General features: G+C 39.3%; 10 non-coding genes across 10 annotated transcripts; all 10 read left to right on the top strand.

Annotated features, from left to right (window-relative positions):
- Positions 1-1,968: 1,968 nt before the first annotated feature.
- On the top strand, positions 1,969-2,042 carry Trnan-guu. The gene has a single exon. It is a non-coding gene; the product is annotated as a tRNA-Asn (tRNA).
- A 681-nt stretch (positions 2,043-2,723) lies between these two features.
- Trnan-guu lies at positions 2,724-2,797 on the top strand. The gene has a single exon. It is a non-coding gene; the product is annotated as a tRNA-Asn (tRNA).
- Positions 2,798-4,129: 1,332 nt separating this feature from the next.
- Positions 4,130-4,203, top strand: Trnan-guu. The gene has a single exon. It is a non-coding gene; the product is annotated as a tRNA-Asn (tRNA).
- A 681-nt stretch (positions 4,204-4,884) lies between these two features.
- Trnan-guu lies at positions 4,885-4,958 on the top strand. Its single transcript has one exon. It is a non-coding gene; the product is annotated as a tRNA-Asn (tRNA).
- A 987-nt stretch (positions 4,959-5,945) lies between these two features.
- Trnap-ugg lies at positions 5,946-6,017 on the top strand. The gene has a single exon. It is a non-coding gene; the product is annotated as a tRNA-Pro (tRNA).
- Positions 6,018-10,795: 4,778 nt separating this feature from the next.
- Positions 10,796-10,867, top strand: Trnap-ugg. The gene has a single exon. It is a non-coding gene; the product is annotated as a tRNA-Pro (tRNA).
- Positions 10,868-14,320: 3,453 nt separating this feature from the next.
- On the top strand, positions 14,321-14,392 carry Trnap-ugg. Its single transcript has one exon. It is a non-coding gene; the product is annotated as a tRNA-Pro (tRNA).
- Positions 14,393-15,036: 644 nt separating this feature from the next.
- On the top strand, positions 15,037-15,108 carry Trnap-agg. The gene has a single exon. It is a non-coding gene; the product is annotated as a tRNA-Pro (tRNA).
- A 769-nt stretch (positions 15,109-15,877) lies between these two features.
- Positions 15,878-15,949, top strand: Trnap-ugg. Its single transcript has one exon. It is a non-coding gene; the product is annotated as a tRNA-Pro (tRNA).
- Positions 15,950-17,038: 1,089 nt separating this feature from the next.
- On the top strand, positions 17,039-17,110 carry Trnap-ugg. The gene has a single exon. It is a non-coding gene; the product is annotated as a tRNA-Pro (tRNA).
- The last annotated feature ends 1,067 nt before the right edge of the window (positions 17,111-18,177 follow it).

Here is an 18,177-nt window from a genome sequence, read left to right as displayed (position 1 = left end):
CCGAGATTTCACTCCGAGCCAGGTCAATCATTTCCCGTAGTAGCTGGGATGGCTTTTTGTCACCTAGGACAACGTTTGTTAACAATTTGTCTACTTGCTTTGACCTCGACTCGGATACTCGGTCTAGGATTATGCTCTTCAACGTGTTGTATTTATTTTCGGTTGGCGGATTTCGCAACACATCGCTTACCAGGTGTAAAGTAGACCTGTCCAGAGCACGCAATACCGCCGTGTACTTCGCATGGTCGGATTTGATCCTATCTCCAAGAAACTCTGTCTCAATCAACAGGAACCATAGATCAGGAGCATCTTCCATGAACGGGGTTATTGTATGCCTGCCCACGTTGTAAATTTGTTCCGTTTTTAAATCATTGTTCACTTGGTTGGAGTTGCTCGCACATGGCGTGCGAATTTGAGTTTCGTCAAAATCGATGAGCGATCGATTTAGATCTTGTGAGGCTTCAGTGTTTGCGGGTGAAGACATTATTAATGATATAGTATACCTCGCTTGTAGTATCAAGATCAGAATTCAGCCACGTGTTTTCTCAGTCGCGGTCACCAATTATATAGATGTTGGGTCTATATATAATTTATATTTATAATTAAAAGAACTGAATAACGTGTATATAAGTTTAATTTATAATAACAAAACAAGTATAAAGCATCTCACTGATATACAATGTATTTAGGTTAGGTTTATATCTTCACACTTCCAAGGGTTGATGCACAAGAGGGTGAGATTGCATTTTTCGCATCCCTCGAGCCCACGCAAGTGTTGCACGATGCGCGACGTTCTTCACACGCAACGTGTCTATGAAGTTGGTATTGGGCGTTTCTGGTTGTTACTCTCGCCGCTAGGTGTAGGGAGACGCCATAGTTCCAACACTAACATGCACTGGATAAATCCCGGACGAGCCCTGATATTTCTTTAAATTCGAGTGCCTATTATTTACTACAATTGGTGTTTATTGAATATACCGCGTGGCTCGTTGGTCTAGGAGTATGATTTCCGCTTAGGGTGCAAGAGGTCCCGGGTTCAAATCCCGGACGAGCCCGGACTTTTCTTTAAATTCGAGCACATATTATTTACTACAATGTTGTACATTGGATGCAACATGGGTTACAGATTAGTGTAGATATAAGTTCCATGTTAGAATAAGCAATGTTTTAGGATAAGTTATTATTAAATGTGAATATTCGGATGTTAACCGAAAGGTTGGTGGTTCGAGCCCACCCGGGGGCGTAAAGTAGTTATAATTTATACTCTGGAATATTCAATGCATATTGTTTATACCCAATAGTAGTTGATGGTTATATTATTCATCATATATGTAGTTTACATGAGCCCGGACATTTCTTTAAATTAGAGCACATATTATTTACTACAGTATTGTATATTGGATCGAGAACATATTATTTACAACAATGTTGTACATTGGTTTCAACACAATCACGCACTGGATAGAACCCGTGGCTCGTTGGTCTAGGGGTATGATTTTGGCTTAGATAATAAACGTAAGTGGCAAATCATATGTAAAATGTGTTTATTGAGTATACCGCGTGGCTCGTTGGTCTAGGAGTATGATTTCCGCTTAGGGTGCGGGAGGTCCCGGGTTCAAATTCCGGACAAGCCCTGACTTTTCTTTAAATTCGAGCACATATTATTTACTACAATGTTGTACATTGGATGCAGCATGGGTTACAGATTAGTGTAGATATAAGTTCCATGTTAGAATAAGCAATGTTTTAGGATAAGTGATTATTAAATGTAAATATAGGTTATTTAATTAAGTAATAAACAAACGCCTTTTCATTAGTAATATTTAAAGTTTAACCGAAAGGTTGGTGGATTGAACCCACCCGGGGGCGTACAATAATTGTTATTCATACCCATTATTGTTCAATAATTATAATTATTGTTTATGCTATATATAATTTACTCCTACTATTATCAACAGCGCGATAAGAGCCTCCGTGGCGCAATTGACTAGCGCGTTCGGCTGTTAACCGAAAGGTTGGTGGTTCGAGCCCACCCGGGGGCGTAAAGTGGTTACTGTTTATACACTGGAATATTCAATGCATATTGTTTATACCCAATAGTATTTGATGATTATATTATTCATCATATATATATAATTTGCACGAGCCCGGACATTTTTTTAAATTCGAGCACATATTATTTACTACAGTATTGTATATTGGATCGAGAACATATTATTTACAACAATGTTGTACATTGGTTCGAACACAAACATGTACTGGATAAAACCCGTGGCTTGTTGGTCTAGGGTTTATGATTTCGGCTTAGATATTAAACGTAAGTGGCAATCCAAATGTTGGTCTAGAGGTATGATTTCCGCTTAGGCTGCCGGAGGGTCCCGGGTTTCAAATCCCGACGAGTCCGGACTTTTCTTAAATTCGAGCACATATTATTTATTACATGGGGGTACAGCGTTTCAGAGGCTGTCACTCAAACCGAAAGTAGACTTTGTATAGTTTGTATAGTTTATAGGAGTGAAGTAAATGTTAACTATTTGTGTGTGAAGTGAATCGAGCGCGATGTATGGACAGGTATTGGGCACTGGTCGCGCCGTGGGTTACAGATTAGTGTAGTTTATTGGGTATAAGAATAATTGTTGTTTATACTCATTATTGTTCAATAATTATAATTATTGTTCATGCTATAAAAAATTTACTCATACTATTATCAAGAAGCGATAAGAGCTTCCGTGGCGCAATTGGCTAGCGCGTTCGGCTGTTAACCGAAAGGTTGGTGGTTCGAGCCCACCCGGGAGCGTAAAGTAGTTATTATTTGTACTCTGGAATATTCAATGCATATTGTTTATACCCAATAGTATTTGATGATTATATTATCCATCATATATGTAGTTTACACGAGCCCGGACATTTCTTTAAATTCGAGCACATGATCTAGGCATTTCTTTGAATTCGACTGCCTATTATTTACTACAATGTTGTACATTGGATGCAACACAAACACGCACTGGGTAGAACATGTGGTTCGTTGGTCTAGGGGTATGATTCCCGCATGGGTGGGGGAGGTCCCGGGTTCAAATCCTGGACGAGCGCGGGCGTTTTTTCAATTCGAGGGCATATTATTTATTACATGGGGGTACAGCGTTTCAGAAGCTGTCACTCAAACCGAAAGTAACTTTGTATAGTTTGTATAGTTTAGGAGTGAAGTAAATGTTAACTATTTTGTGTGTGAAGTGAATCGGGCCCGATGTATGGATAGGTATTGGGCACTGGTTGCGCCGTGGGTTACAGATTAGTGTAGTTTATTGGGTATAACAATAATTGTTGTTTATACGCATTATTGTTCAATAATCATATTATTGTTTATGCTATATTTAATTTACTCCTACTATTATCAAGAAGCGTTGGTGGTTCGAGCCCACGCGGGGGCGTAAAGTAGTTACTGTTTATACATATTGTTTATACTCAATAATATTTGATGATTATATTATTCATCATATATATAATTTGCACGAACCCGGACATTTCTTTAAATTCGAGCACATATTATTTACTACAGTATTGTATATTGGATCGAGAACATATTATTTACAACAATGTTGTACATTGGTTCCAACACAAACATGCACTGCATAAAACCCGTGACTTGTTAGTCTAGGGTTTTCGGCTTAGATAATAAACGTAAGTGGCAAATCATATGTAAAATGTGTTTATTGAGTATACCGCGTGGCTCGTTGGTCTAGGAGTATGATTTCCGCTTAGGGTGCGGGAGGTCCCGGGTTCAAATTCCGGACAAGCCCTGACTTTTCTTTAAATTCGAGCACATATTATTTACTACAATGTTGTACATTGGATGCAGCATGGGTTACAGATTAGTGTAGATATAAGTTCCATGTTAGAATAAGCAATTTTAGGATAAGTGATTATTAAATGTAAATATAGGTTTATTTAATTAAGTAATAAACAAACGCCTTTTCATTAGTAATTTTAAAGTTTAACCGAAAGGTTGGTGGATTGAACCCACCCGGGGGCGTACAATAATTGTTATTCATACCCATTATTGTTCAATAATTATAATTATTGTTTATGCTATATATAATTTACTCCTACTATTATCAACAGCGCGATAAGAGCCTCCGTGGCGCAATTGACTAGCGCGTTCGGCTGTTAACCGAAAGGTTGGTGGTTCGAGCCCACCCGGGGGCGTAAAGTGGTTACTGTTTATACACTGGAATATTCAATGCATATTGTTTATACCCAATAGTATTTGATGATTATATTATTCATCATATATATATAATTTGCACGAGCCCGGACATTTTTTTAAATTCGAGCACATATTATTTACTACAGTATTGTATATTGGATCGAGAACATATTATTTACAACAATGTTGTACATTGGTTCGAACACAAACATGTACTGGATAAAACCCGTGGCTTGTTGGTCTAGGGTTATGATTTCGGCTTAGATATTAAACGTAAGTGGCAAATCCAAATGTTGGTCTAGAGGTATGATTTCCGCTTAGGCTGCCGGAGGTCCCGGGTTCAAATCCCGGACGAGTCCGGACTTTTCTTTAAATTCGAGCACATATTATTTATTACATGGGGGTACAGCGTTTCAGAGGCTGTCACTCAAACCGAAAGTAGACTTTGTATAGTTTGTATAGTTTATAGGAGTGAAGTAAATGTTAACTATTTGTGTGTGAAGTGAATCGAGCGCGATGTATGGACAGGTATTGGGCACTGGTCGCGCCGTGGGTTACAGATTAGTGTAGTTTATTGGGTATAAGAATAATTGTTGTTTATACTCATTATTGTTCAATAATTATAATTATTGTTCATGCTATAAAAAATTTACTCATACTATTATCAAGAAGCGATAAGAGCTTCCGTGGCGCAATTGGCTAGCGCGTTCGGCTGTTAACCGAAAGGTTGGTGGTTCGAGCCCACCCGGGAGCGTAAAGTAGTTATTATTTGTACTCTGGAATATTCAATGCATATTGTTTATACCCAATAGTATTTGATGATTATATTATCCATCATATATGTAGTTTACACGAGCCCGGACATTTCTTTAAATTCGAGCACATGATCTAGGCATTTCTTTGAATTCGACTGCCTATTATTTACTACAATGTTGTACATTGGATGCAACACAAACACGCACTGGGTAGAACATGTGGTTCGTTGGTCTAGGGGTATGATTCCCGCATTGGGTGGGGGAGGTCCCGGGTTCAAATCCTGGACGAGCGCGGGCATTTTTTTCAATTCGAGGGCATATTATTTATTACATGGGGGTACAGCGTTTCAGAAGCTGTCACTCAAACCGAAAGTAGACTTTGTATAGTTTGTATAGTTTAGGAGTGAAGTAAATGTTAACTATTTGTGTGTGAAGTGAATCGGGCCCGATGTATGGATAGGTATTGGGCACTGGTTGCGCCGTGGGTTACAGATTAGTGTAGTTTATTGGGTATAACAATAATTGTTGTTTATACGCATTATTGTTCAATAATCATAATTATTGTTTATGCTATATTTAATTTACTCCTACTATTATCAAGAAGCGTTGGTGGTTCGAGCCCACGCGGGGGCGTAAAGTAGTTACTGTTTATACATATTGTTTATACTCAATAATATTTGATGATTATATTATTCATCATATATATAATTTGCACGAACCCGGACATTTCTTTAAATTCGAGCACATATTATTTACTACAGTATTGTATATTGGATCGAGAACATATTATTTACAACAATGTTGTACATTGGTTCCAACACAAACATGCACTGCATAAAACCCGTGACTTGTTAGTCTAGGGTTATGATTTCGGCTTAGATATTAAACGTAAGTGGCAAATCATGTGTAAAATGTGTTTATTGAGTAGAACCCGTGGCATGTTGTACATTGAATGCAACACAAATACGCAGTGGGGTACAACCCGTGGCTCGTTGGTCTAGGGGTATAATTTCCGCTTTGGGTGCGGGAGGTCCCGGGTTCAAATCCCGGACGAGCCCTGACATTTCTTTAAATCCAAGTGCCTATTATTTACTACAATGTTGTACATTGGATCCAACACAATCACGCACTGGATAGAACCCGTGGCTCGTTGGTCTAGGGGTATGATTTTGGCTTAGATAATAAACGTAAGTGGCAAATCATATGTAAAATGTGTTTATTGAGTATACCGCGTGGCTCGTTGGTCTAGGAGTATGATTTTCGCTTAGGGTGCGGGAGGTCCCGGGTTTAAATTCCGGACGAGCCCGAACTTTTCTTTAAATTCGAGCACATATTATTTATTATGCGGCGACACCCAAATACAGCCCTGCATTAAATATGGGCCTGCAGCATTTGGGAATGCGCACGCATCAAGATGGCCGTCTCAGGCCTGAATAAAAGAACCCGCCATCGAGGCAAAAGGCCTATTCTACATCCGGCAGCCAGGAGAGATATACAGCACGATATAAATATTGTACCTATATTTCACGGCAAATAAACAATAACAAACTATACCAAAACTGTCAAATTGTGGTGCGATGTGGGTTGCCAGGTCGCTACAGATCACTCCCCCCGGCGAAAAGTTTATCTTGAACTTCGGGCTGCCATCTTGAATTTTCTTGTAAATTTTGTTGCGATTTTTTTTAGATTTTTTTTTTAGTTTTTGTTTGATTATTTTTTGTTTGTTGTGGCCGTGGCCGTTTTTGCTGGCGGTGGCCATGTTTGGTGCATCGTTTGCTTGCTTGTGGCCGTGGCCGTTTTTGTATGGCGGTTGCTGCCATGTTTGCTTGGTGCGTTGTTGCTTGCTTGTGGCCGTTTTGTATGGCGGTTGCCATGTTTCTTGGAGCATTGTTTGCTGCTTGTGGCCGTTTTGTATGGCGGTTGCTGCCATGTTTGCTTGGTGCGTTGTTCGCTTGATTGTGGCCGTGTTGTATGGCGTTTGCCATGTTTGCTTGGTGCGTTTCTCTCTTGATTGTGGCCGTGTTGTATGGCGTTTGCCATGTTTGCTTGGTGCTCCCTGTCTGCTGCCGTGGTGCTTATAATCGACTCATTTCCAGGTTAATGAGTGATTTATTGAGCATGTGTTGTTGTTGATCTCAATGTGCGTGGTCGGAGTCTCCATTGTAGGTACTAGAACGTTCTGTATTTCTTGCTCACTTTATGCGTGTTTTTTTTTTATTCACTTGGGGTCACCAATTACATAGGATCTTAGAAATTTAAAGCCACAGCCTACGTCATCTCATAGCCCGAAAAGAGTTTTATCCATAAAGACCTGGACAAGTCTAGTCATGTTTTCGTCAGCAAGATAGATAAAGCCGACTCTGACGCACCTTATAAAGGACCTTACAAGGTTTTGGAAAGAGGAGACAAGACTTTTTAAACTGGACGTTTTGGGCCAGCCAAAATCCTTTTCTAAAGACAGACTGAAGCCTGCATACACGACTGCCGAAGAATGCAACAACAGCAGAGCACGTCACATCTGAAAATATACAACAGACGGGACGGCAGGCAGGTACGATTTCAGAAATTACAAAGAATAATAATTTTCTTTCTTTTTCACCGTAGGGGGCTGTGCGGCGACACCCAAATACAGCCCTGCATTAAATACGGGCTGCAGCATTTGGGAATGCGCACGCATCAAGATGCCGTCTCAGGCCTGAATAAAAGAACCCGCCATCGAGGCAAAAGGCCTATTCTACATCCGGCAGCCCAGGAGAGATATACAGCACGATATAAATATTGTACCTATATTCACGGCGAATAAACAATAACAAAACTATACCAAAACTGTTTCAATCCATGAACTGCTTCAACTACAATGTTGTACATTGGATGCAGCATGGGTTACAGATTAGTGTATATATAAGTTCCATGTTAGAATAAGCAATGTTTTAGGATAAGTGATTATTAAATGTAAATATAGGTAGTTAAGTAAGTAACGAACAAACGCCTTTTCATTAGTAATATTTAAAGTTTAACCGAAAGGTTGGTGATTGAACCTACCCGGAGGCTTACAATAATTGTTATTCATACCCATTATTGTTCAATAATTATAATTATTGCTTATGCTATATATAATTTACTCCTACTATTATCAACAGCGCGATAAGAGAGAGGGGTATGATTTCCGCTTAGGCTGCGGGAGGTCCCGGGTTCAAATCCCGGACGAGTCCGGACTTTTCTTTAAATACGAGTGCGTATTATTTACTACAATGTTGTACATTGGATCCAACACAAACACGCAGTGGGCAAATCATGTGTAAAATGTGTTTATTGAGTATACCGCGTGGCTCATTGGTCTAGGGGTGTGATTTCCGCTTAGGGTGCGGGAGGTCCCGGATTTGAATCCCGGACGAGGCCGGACGTTTCTTTAAATTCGAGCACATATTATTTATTACATGGGGGTACAGCGTTTCAGAGGCTGTCACTCAAACCGAAAGTAGACTTTGTATAGTTTGTATAGTTTATAGGAGTGAAGTAAATGTTAACTATTTGTGTGTGAAGTGAATCAAGCGCGATGTATGGACAGGTATTGGGCACTGGTGCGCCGTGGGTTACAGATTAGTGTAGTTATGGGTATATGAATAATTGTTGTTTATACTCATTATTGTTCAATAATTTAATTATTGTTCGTGCTATAAATAATTACTCATACTATATCAAGAAGCGATAAGAGCCTCCGTGGCGCAATTGGCTAGCGCGTTCGTCTGTTAACCAAAAGGTTGTGGTTCGAACCCACCCGGGAGCGTAAAGTGGTTATTATTTGTACTCTGGAATATTCAATGCATATTGTTTATACCAATAGTATTTGATGAGTATATTATTCATCATATATGTAGTTTACACGAGCCCGGACATTCTTTTAAATTCGAGCACATATTATTTACTACAGTATTGTATATTGGATCGAGAACATCTTATTTACAACAATGTTCTACATTGGTTTCAACACAAACATGCACTGGATAAAAAACCCGTGGGAAATCATATGTAATATGCAATTGGCTAGCGCGTTCGGCTGTTAACCGAAAGGTTGTGGCTCGAGCCCACCTGGGGGGCGTAAATTAGTTACTGTTTATACTCTGAATATTCAGTGCGTATTGTTATACCCAATAGTATTTGATGATTATATTATTATCATATACATATATATAATATATATATATAGATAATTTGCACGAGCCTGGACATTTCTTTAAATTCGAGCACATATTATTTACTACAGTATTGTATATTGGATCGAGAACATATTATTTACAACAATGTTGTACATTGGTTCGAACACAAACATGTACTGGATAAAACCCGTGGCTTGTTGGTCTAGGGTTATGATTTCGGCTTAGATATTAAACGTAAGTGGCAAATCCAAATGTTGGTCTAGAGGTATGATTTCCGCTTAGCTGCCGGAGGTCCCGGGTTCAATTCCCGGACGAGTCCGGCTTTTCTTTAAATTCGAGCACATATTATTTATTACATGGGGGTACAGCGTTTCAGAGGCTGTCACTCAAACCGAAAGTAGACTTGTATAGTTGTATAGTTTTATAGGAGTGAAGTAAATGTTAACTATTTGTGTGTGAAGTGAATCGAGCGCGATGTATGGACAGGTATTGGGCACTGGTCGCGCCGTGGGTTACAGATTAGTGTAGCTTATTGGGTATAAGAATAATTGTTGTTTATACTCATTATTGTTCAATAATTATAATTATTGTTCATGCTATAAAAAATTTACTCATACTATTATCAAGAAGCGATAAGAGCTTCCGTGGCGCAATTGGCTAGCGCGTTCGGCTGTTAACCGAAAGGTTGTGGTTTCGAGCCCACCCGGGAGCGTAAAGTAGTTATTATTTGTACTCTGGAATATTCAATGCATATTGTTTATACCCAATAGTATTTGATGATTATATATCCATCATATATGTATTACACGAGCCCGGACATTTCTTTAAATTCGAGCACATGATCTAGGCATTTCTTTGAATTCGACTGCCTATTATTTTACTACAATGTTGTACATTGGATGCAACACAAACAAGCACTGGGTAGAACATGTGGTTCGTTGGTCTAGGGGTATGATTCCCGCATTGGGTGGGGGAGGTCCCGGGTTCAAATCCTGGACGAGCGCGGGCATTTTTTTCAATTCGAGGGCATATTATTTATTACATGGGGGTACAGCGTTTCAGAAGCTGTCACTCAAACCGAAAGTAGACTTTGTATAGTTTGTATAGTTTAGGAGTGAAGTAAATGTTAACTATTTGTGTGTGAAGTGAATCGGGCCCGATGTATGTACTGGTTGCGCCGTGGGTTACAGATTAGTGTAGTTTATTGGGTATAACAATAATTGTTGTTTATACGCATTATTGTTCAATAATCATAATTATTGTTTATGCTATATTTAATTTACTCCTACTATTATCAAGAAGCGTTGGTGGTTCGAGCCCACGCGGGGGCGTAAAGTAGTTACTGTTTATACATATTGTTTATACTCAATAATATTTGATGATTATATTATTCATCATATATATAATTTGCACGAACCCGGACATTTCTTTAAATTCGAGCACATATTATTTACTACAGTATTGTATATTGGATCGAGAACATATTATTTACAACAATGTTGTACATTGGTTCCAACACAAACATGCACTGCATAAAACCCGTGACTTGTTAGTCTAGGGTTTTCGGCTTAGATATTAAACGTAAGTGGCAAATCATGTGTAAAATGTGTTTATTGAGTAGAACCCGTGGCATGTTGTACATTGAATGCAACACAAATACGCAGTGGGGTACAACCCGTGGCTCGTTGGTCTAGGGGTATGATTTCCGCTTTGGGTGCGGGAGGTCCCGGGTTCAGATCCCGGACGAGCCCTGACATTTCTTTAAATCCAAGTGCCTATTATTTACTACAATGTTGTACATTGGATCCAACACAATCACGCACTGGATAGAACCCGTGCTCGTTGGTCTAGGGGTATGATTTTGGCTTAGATAATAAACGTAAGTGGCAAATCATATGTAAAATGTGTTTATTGAGTATACCGCGTGGCTCGTTGGTCTAGGAGTATGATTTTCGCTTAGGGTGCGGGAGGTCCCGGGTTTAAATTCCGGACGAGCCCGAACTTTTCTTTAAATTCGAGCACATATTATTTATTATGCGGCGACACCCAAATACAGCCCTGCATTAAATACGGGCCTGCAGCATTTGGGAATGCGCACGCATCAAGATGGCCGTCTCAGGCCTGAATAAAAGAACCCGCCATCGAGGCAAAAGGCCTATTCTACATCCGGCAGCCAGGAGAGATATACAGCACGATATAAATATTGTACCTATATTTCACGGCGAATAAACAATAACAAACTATACCAAAACTGTCAAATTGTGGTGCGATGTGGGTTGCCAGGTCGCTACAGATCACTCCCCCCGGCGAAAAGTTTATCTTGAACTTCGGGCTGCCATCTTGAATTTTCTTGTAAATTTTGTTGCGATTTTTTTTAGATTTTTTTTTTTAGTTTTTGTTTGATTATTTTTTGTTTGTTTGTGGCCGTGGCCGTTTTTGCTGGCGGTGGCCATGTTTGGTGCATCGTTTGCTTGCTTGTGGCCGTGGCCGTTTTTGTATGGCGGTTGCTGCCATGTTTGCTTGGTGCGTTGTTTGCTTGCTTGTGGCCGTTTTGTATGGCGGTTGCCATGTTTTCTTGGAGCATTGTTTGCTTGCTTGTGGCCGTTTTGTATGGCGGTTGCTGCCATGTTTGCTTGGTGCGTTGTTCGCTTGATTGTGGCCGTGTTGTATGGCGTTTGCCATGTTTGCTTGGTGCGTTGGTCTCTTGATTGTGGCCGTGTTGTATGGCGTTTGCCATGTTTGCTTGGTGCTCCCTGTCTGCTGCCGTGGTGCTTATAATCGACTCATTTTCCAGGTTAATGAGTGATTTATTGAGCATGTGTTGTTGTTGATCTCAATGTGCGTGGTCGGAGTCTCCATTGTAGGTACTAGAACGTTCTGTATTTCTTGCTCACTTTATGCGTGTTTTTTTTATTCACTTTTGGGGTCACCAATTACATAGGATCTTTAGAAATTTAAAGCCACAGCCTACGTCATCTCATAGCCCGAAAAAGAGTTTTATCCATAAAGACCTGGACAAGTCTAGTCATGTTTTCGTCAGGCAAGATATGATAAAGCCGACTCTGACGCAACCTTATAAAGGACCTTACAAGGTTTTGGAAAGAGGAGACAAGACTTTTAAACTGGACGTTTTGGGCCAGCCAAAATCCTTTTCTAAAGACAGACTGAAGCCTGCATACACGACTGCCGAAGAATGCACAACAGCAGAGCACGTCACATCTGAAAAATATACAACAAGACGAGGACGGCAGGTACGATTTCAGAATTACAAAGAATAATAATTTTCTTTCTTTTTCACCGTAGGGGGCTGTGCGGCGACACCCAAATACAGCCCTGCATTAAATACGGGCCTGCAGCATTTGGGAATGCGCACGCATCAAGATGGCCGTCTCAGGCCTGAATAAAAGAACCCGCCATCGAGGCAAAAGGCCTATTCTACATCCGGCAGCCAGGAGAGATATACAGCACGATATAAATATTGTACCTATATTTCACGGCGAATAAACAATAAAAAACTATACCAAAACTGTTTCAATCCATGAACTGCTTCAACTACAATGTTGTACATTGGATGCAGCATGGGTTACAGATTAGTGTATATATAAGTTCCATGTTAGAATAAGCAATGTTTTAGGATAAGTGATTATTAAATGTAAATATAGGTTAGTTAATTAAGTAACGAACAAACGCCTTTTCATTAGTAATATTTAAAGTTTAACCGAAAGGTTGGTGGATTGAACCTACCCGGAGGCTTACAATAATTGTTATTCATACCCATTATTGTTCAATAATTATAATTATTGCTTATGCTATATATAATTTACTCCTACTATTATCAACAGCGCGATAAGAGAGAGGGGTATGATTTCCGCTTAGGCTGCGGGAGGTCCCGGGTTCAAATCCCGGACGAGTCCAGACTTTTCTTTAAATACGAGTGCGTATTATTTACTACAATGTTGTACATTGGATCCAACACAAACACGCAGTGGGCAAATCATGTGTAAAATGTGTTTATTGAGTATACCGCGTGGCTCATTGATCTAGGGGTGTGATTTCCGCTTAGGGTGCGGGAGGTCCCGGATTTAAATCCCGGACGAGGCCGGACGTTTCTTTAAATTCGAGCACATATTATTTATTACATGGGGGTACAGCGTTTCAGAGGCTGTCACTCAAACCGAAAGTAGACTTTGTAAAGTTTTTATAATTTATAGGAGTGAAGTAAATGTTAACTATTTGTGTGTGAAGTGAATCAAGCGCGATGTATGGACAGGTATTGGGCACTGGTTGCGCCGTGGGTTACAGATTAGTGTAGTTTATTGGGTATATGAATAATTGTTGTTTATACTCATTATTATTCAATAATTATAATTATTGTTCGTGCTATAAATAATTTACTCATACTATTATCAACAAGCGATAAGAGCCTCCGTGGCGCAATTGGCTAGCGCGTTCGTCTGTTAACCAAAAGGTTGGTGGTTCGAACCCACCCGGGAGCGTAAAGTGGTTATTATTTGTACTCTGGAATATTCAATGCATATTGTTTATACCCAATAGTATTTGATGATTATATTATTCATCATATATGTAGTTTACACGAGCCCGGACATTTCTTTTAAATTCGAGCACATATTATTTACTACAGTATTGTATATTGGATCGAGAACATCTTATTTACAACAATGTTCTACATTGGTTTCAACACAAACATGCACTGGATAAAACCCGTGGGAAATCATATGTAATATGCAATTGGCTAGCGCGTTCGGCTGTTAACCGAAAGGTTGGTGGCTCGAGCCCACCTGGGGGCGTAAATTAGTTACTGTTTATACTCTGGAATATTCAATGCGTATTGTTTATACCCAATAGTATTTGATGATTATATTATTCATCATATTATATATATATATATATATATATATATATATAATTTGCACGAGCCTGGACATTTCTTTAAATTCGAGCACATATTATTTACTACAGTATTGTATATTGGATCGAGAACATATTATTTACAACAATGTTCTACATTGGTTCCAACACAAACATGCACTGGATAAAACCCGTGGCTTGTTTTTCTAGGGTTATGATTTCGGCTTAGATATTAAACGTAAGTGGCAAATCATGTGTAAAATGTGTTTAGTGAGTAGAACCCGTGGCATGTTGTACATTGGATGCAACACAAAAACGCAGTAGGTACGACCTGTGGCTTGTTGGTCTAGGGGTATGATTCCCGCTTTGGGTGCGGAAGGTCCCGGGTTCAAATCCCGGACGAGCCCTGATATTTCTTTAAATTCGAATGCCTATTATTTACTACAATTGGTGTTTATTGAACATACCGCGTGGGTCGTTGGTCTAGGAGTATGATTTCCGCTTAGGGTGCAAGAGGTCCCGGGTTCAAATCCCGGACGAGCCCCGACTTTTCTTTAAATTCGAGCGCATATTATTTACTACAATGTTGTACATTGGATGCAACATGGGTTACAGATTAGTGTAGATATAAGTTCCATGTTAGCATAAGCAATGTTTTCGGATAAGTTATTATTAAATGTGAATATTCGGATGTTAACCGAAAGGTTGGTGGTTCGAGCCCACCCGGGGGCGTAAAGTAGTTATTATTTATACTCTGGAATATTCAATGCATATTGTTTATACCCAATAGTAGTTGATGGTTATATTATTCATCATATATGTAGTTTACACGAGCCCGGACATTTCTTTAAATTCGAGCACATATTATTTACTACAGTATTGTATATTGGATCGAGAACATATTATTTACAACAATGTTGTACATTGGTTCCAACACAATCACGCACTGGATAGAACCCGTGGCTCGTTGGTCTAGGGGTATGATTTTGGCTTAGATAATAAACGTAAGTGGCAAATCATATGTAAAATGTGTTTATTGAGTATACCGCGTGGCTCGTTGGTCTAGGAGTATGATTTCCGCTTAGGGTGCGGGAGGTCCCGGGTTCAAATTCCGGACGAGCCCTGACTTTTCTTTAAATTCGAGCACATATTATTTACTACAATGTTGTACATTGGATGCAGCATGGGTTACAGATTAGTGTAGATATAAGTTCCATGTTAGAATAAGCAATGTTTTAGGATAAGTGATTATTAAATGTAAATATAGGTTAGTTAATTAAGTAACAAACAAACGCCTTTTCATTAGTAATATTTAAAGTTTAACCGAAAGGTTGGTGGATTGAACCCACCCGGGGGCGTACAATATTTGTTATTCATACCCATTATTGTTCAATAATTATAATTATTGTTTATGCTATATATAATTTACTCTTACTATTATCAACAGCGCGATAAGAGGCGCAATTGGCTAGCGCGTTCGGCTGTTAACCAAAATGTTGGTGGTTCGAGCTCACCCGGGGGCGTAAAGTAGTTACTGTTTATACACTGGTATATTCAATGCATATTGTTTATACCCAATAGTATTTGATGATTATATTATTCATCATATATATAATTTGCACGAGCCCGGACATTTCTTTAAATTCGAGCACATATTATTTACTACAGTATTGTATATTGGATCGAGAACAAATTATTTACAACAATGTTGTACATTGGTTCGAACACAAACATAAACTGGATAAAACCCGTGGCTTGTTGATCTAGGGTTATGATTTCGGCTTAGATATTAAACGTAAGTGGCAAATCATGTGTAAAATGTGTTTAGTGAGTAGAACCCGTGGCATGTTGTACATTGGATGCAACACAAAAACGCAGTAGGTACGACCTGTGGCTTGTTGGTCTAGGGGTATGATTCCCGCTTTGGGTGCGGAAGGTCCCGGGTTCAAATCCCGGACGAGCCCTGATATTTCTTTAAATTCGAATGCCTATTATTTACTACAATTGGTGTTTATTGAACATACCGCGTGGGTCGTTGGTCTAGGAGTATGATTTCCGCTTAGGGTGCAAGAGGTCCCGGGTTCAAATCCCGGACGAGTCCGGACTTTTCTTTAAATACGAGTGCGTATTATTTACTACAATGTTGTACATTGGATCCAACACAAACACGCAGTGGGCAAATCATGTGTAAAATGTGTTTATTGAGTATACCGCGTGGCTCATTGATCTAGGGGTGTGATTTCCGCTTAGGGTGCGGGAGGTCCCGGATTTAAATCCCGGACGAGGCCGGACGTTTCTTTAAATTCGAGCACATATTATTTATTACATGGGGGTACAGCGTTTCAGAGGCTGTCACTCAAACCGAAAGTAGACTTTGTAAAGTTTTTATAATTTATAGGAGTGAAGTAAATGTTAACTATTTGTGTGTGAAGTGAATCAAGCGCGATGTATGGACAGGTATTGGGCACTGGTTGCGCCGTGGGTTACAGATTAGTGTAGTTTATTGGGTATATGAATAATTGTTGTTTATACTCATTATTATTCAATAATTATAATTATTGTTCGTGCTATAAATAATTTACTCATACTATTATCAACAAGCGATAAGAGCCTCCGTGGCGCAATTGGCTAGCGCGTTCGTCTGTTAACCAAAAGGTTGGTGGTTCGAACCCACCCGGGAGCGTAAAGTGGTTATTATTTGTACTCTGGAATATTCAATGCATATTGTTTATACCCAATAGTATTTGATGATTATATTATTCATCATATATGTAGTTTACACGAGCCCGGACATTTCTTTTAAATTCGAGCACATATTATTTACTACAGTATTGTATATTGGATCGAGAACATATTATTTACAACAATGTTCTACATTGGTTCCAACACAAACATGCACTGGATAAAACCCGTGGCTTGTTTTTCTAGGGTTATGATTTCGGCTTAGATATTAAACGTAAGTGGCAAATCATGTGTAAAATGTGTTTAGTGAGTAGAACCCGTGGCATGTTGTACATTGGATGCAACACAAAAACGCAGTAGGTACGACCTGTGGCTTGTTGGTCTAGGGGTATGATTCCCGCTTTGGGTGCGGAAGGTCCCGGGTTCAAATCCCGGACGAGCCCTGATATTTCTTTAAATTCGAGTGCCTATTATTTACTACAATTGTTGTTTATTGAATATACCGCGTGGCTCGTTGGTCTAGGAGTATGATTTCCGCTTAGGGTGCAAGAGGTCCCGGGTTCAGATCCCGGACGAGCCCGGACTTTTCTTTAAATTCGAGCACCTATTATTTACTACAATGTTGTACATTGGATGCAACATGGGTTACAGATTAGTGTAGATATAAGTTCCATTATTAGAATAAGCAATGTTTTAGGATAAGGTTTTATTAAATGTGAATATTCGGATGTTAACCGAAAGGTTGGTGGTTCGAGCCCACCCGGGGGCGTAAGGTAGTTATTATTTATACTCTGGAATATTCAATGCATATTGTTTATACCCAATAGTAGTTGATGGTTATATTATTCATCATATATGTAGTTTACACGAGCCCGGACATTTCTTTAAATTCGAGCACATATTATTTACTACAGTATTGTATAATGGATGCAGAACATATTATTTACAACTATGTTGTACATTGGTTCCAACACAATCACGCACTGGATACAACCCGTGGCTTGTTGGTCTAGGGGTATGATTTTGGCTTAGGGTGCGGGAGGTCCGGGTTCAAATTCCGACGAGCCCTGACTTTTCTTTAAATCGAGCACATATTATTTACTACAAGTTGTACATTGGATGCAGCATGGGTTACAGATTAGTGTAGATAAAGTTCCATGTTAGAATAAGCAATGTTTTAGGATAAGTGATTATTAAATGTAAATATAGGTTAGTTAATTAAGTAACAAACAAACGCTTTTTCATTAGTAATATTTAAAGTTTAACCGAAAGGTTGGTGGATTGAACCCACCCGGGGCCGTACAATAACTGTTATTCATACCCATTATTGTTCAATAATTATAATTATTGTTTATGCTATATATAATTTACTCCTACTATTATCAACAGCGCGATAAGAGAGAGGGGTATGATTTCCGCTTAGGCTGCGGGAGGTCCCGGGTTCAAATTCCGGACGAGTCCGGACTTTTCTTTAAATTCGAGCACATATTATTTATTACATGGTGGTACA

This window comes from Ctenocephalides felis, unplaced genomic scaffold, assembly GCF_003426905.1.
Source record: "Ctenocephalides felis isolate EL2017-DRISC unplaced genomic scaffold, ASM342690v1 CF-g0.4_SCAFFOLD_03573, whole genome shotgun sequence".
In the NCBI taxonomy this organism is placed as follows: domain Eukaryota; kingdom Metazoa; phylum Arthropoda; class Insecta; order Siphonaptera; family Pulicidae; genus Ctenocephalides; species Ctenocephalides felis.
This window is presented reverse-complemented; position numbering and strand designations above follow the sequence as displayed.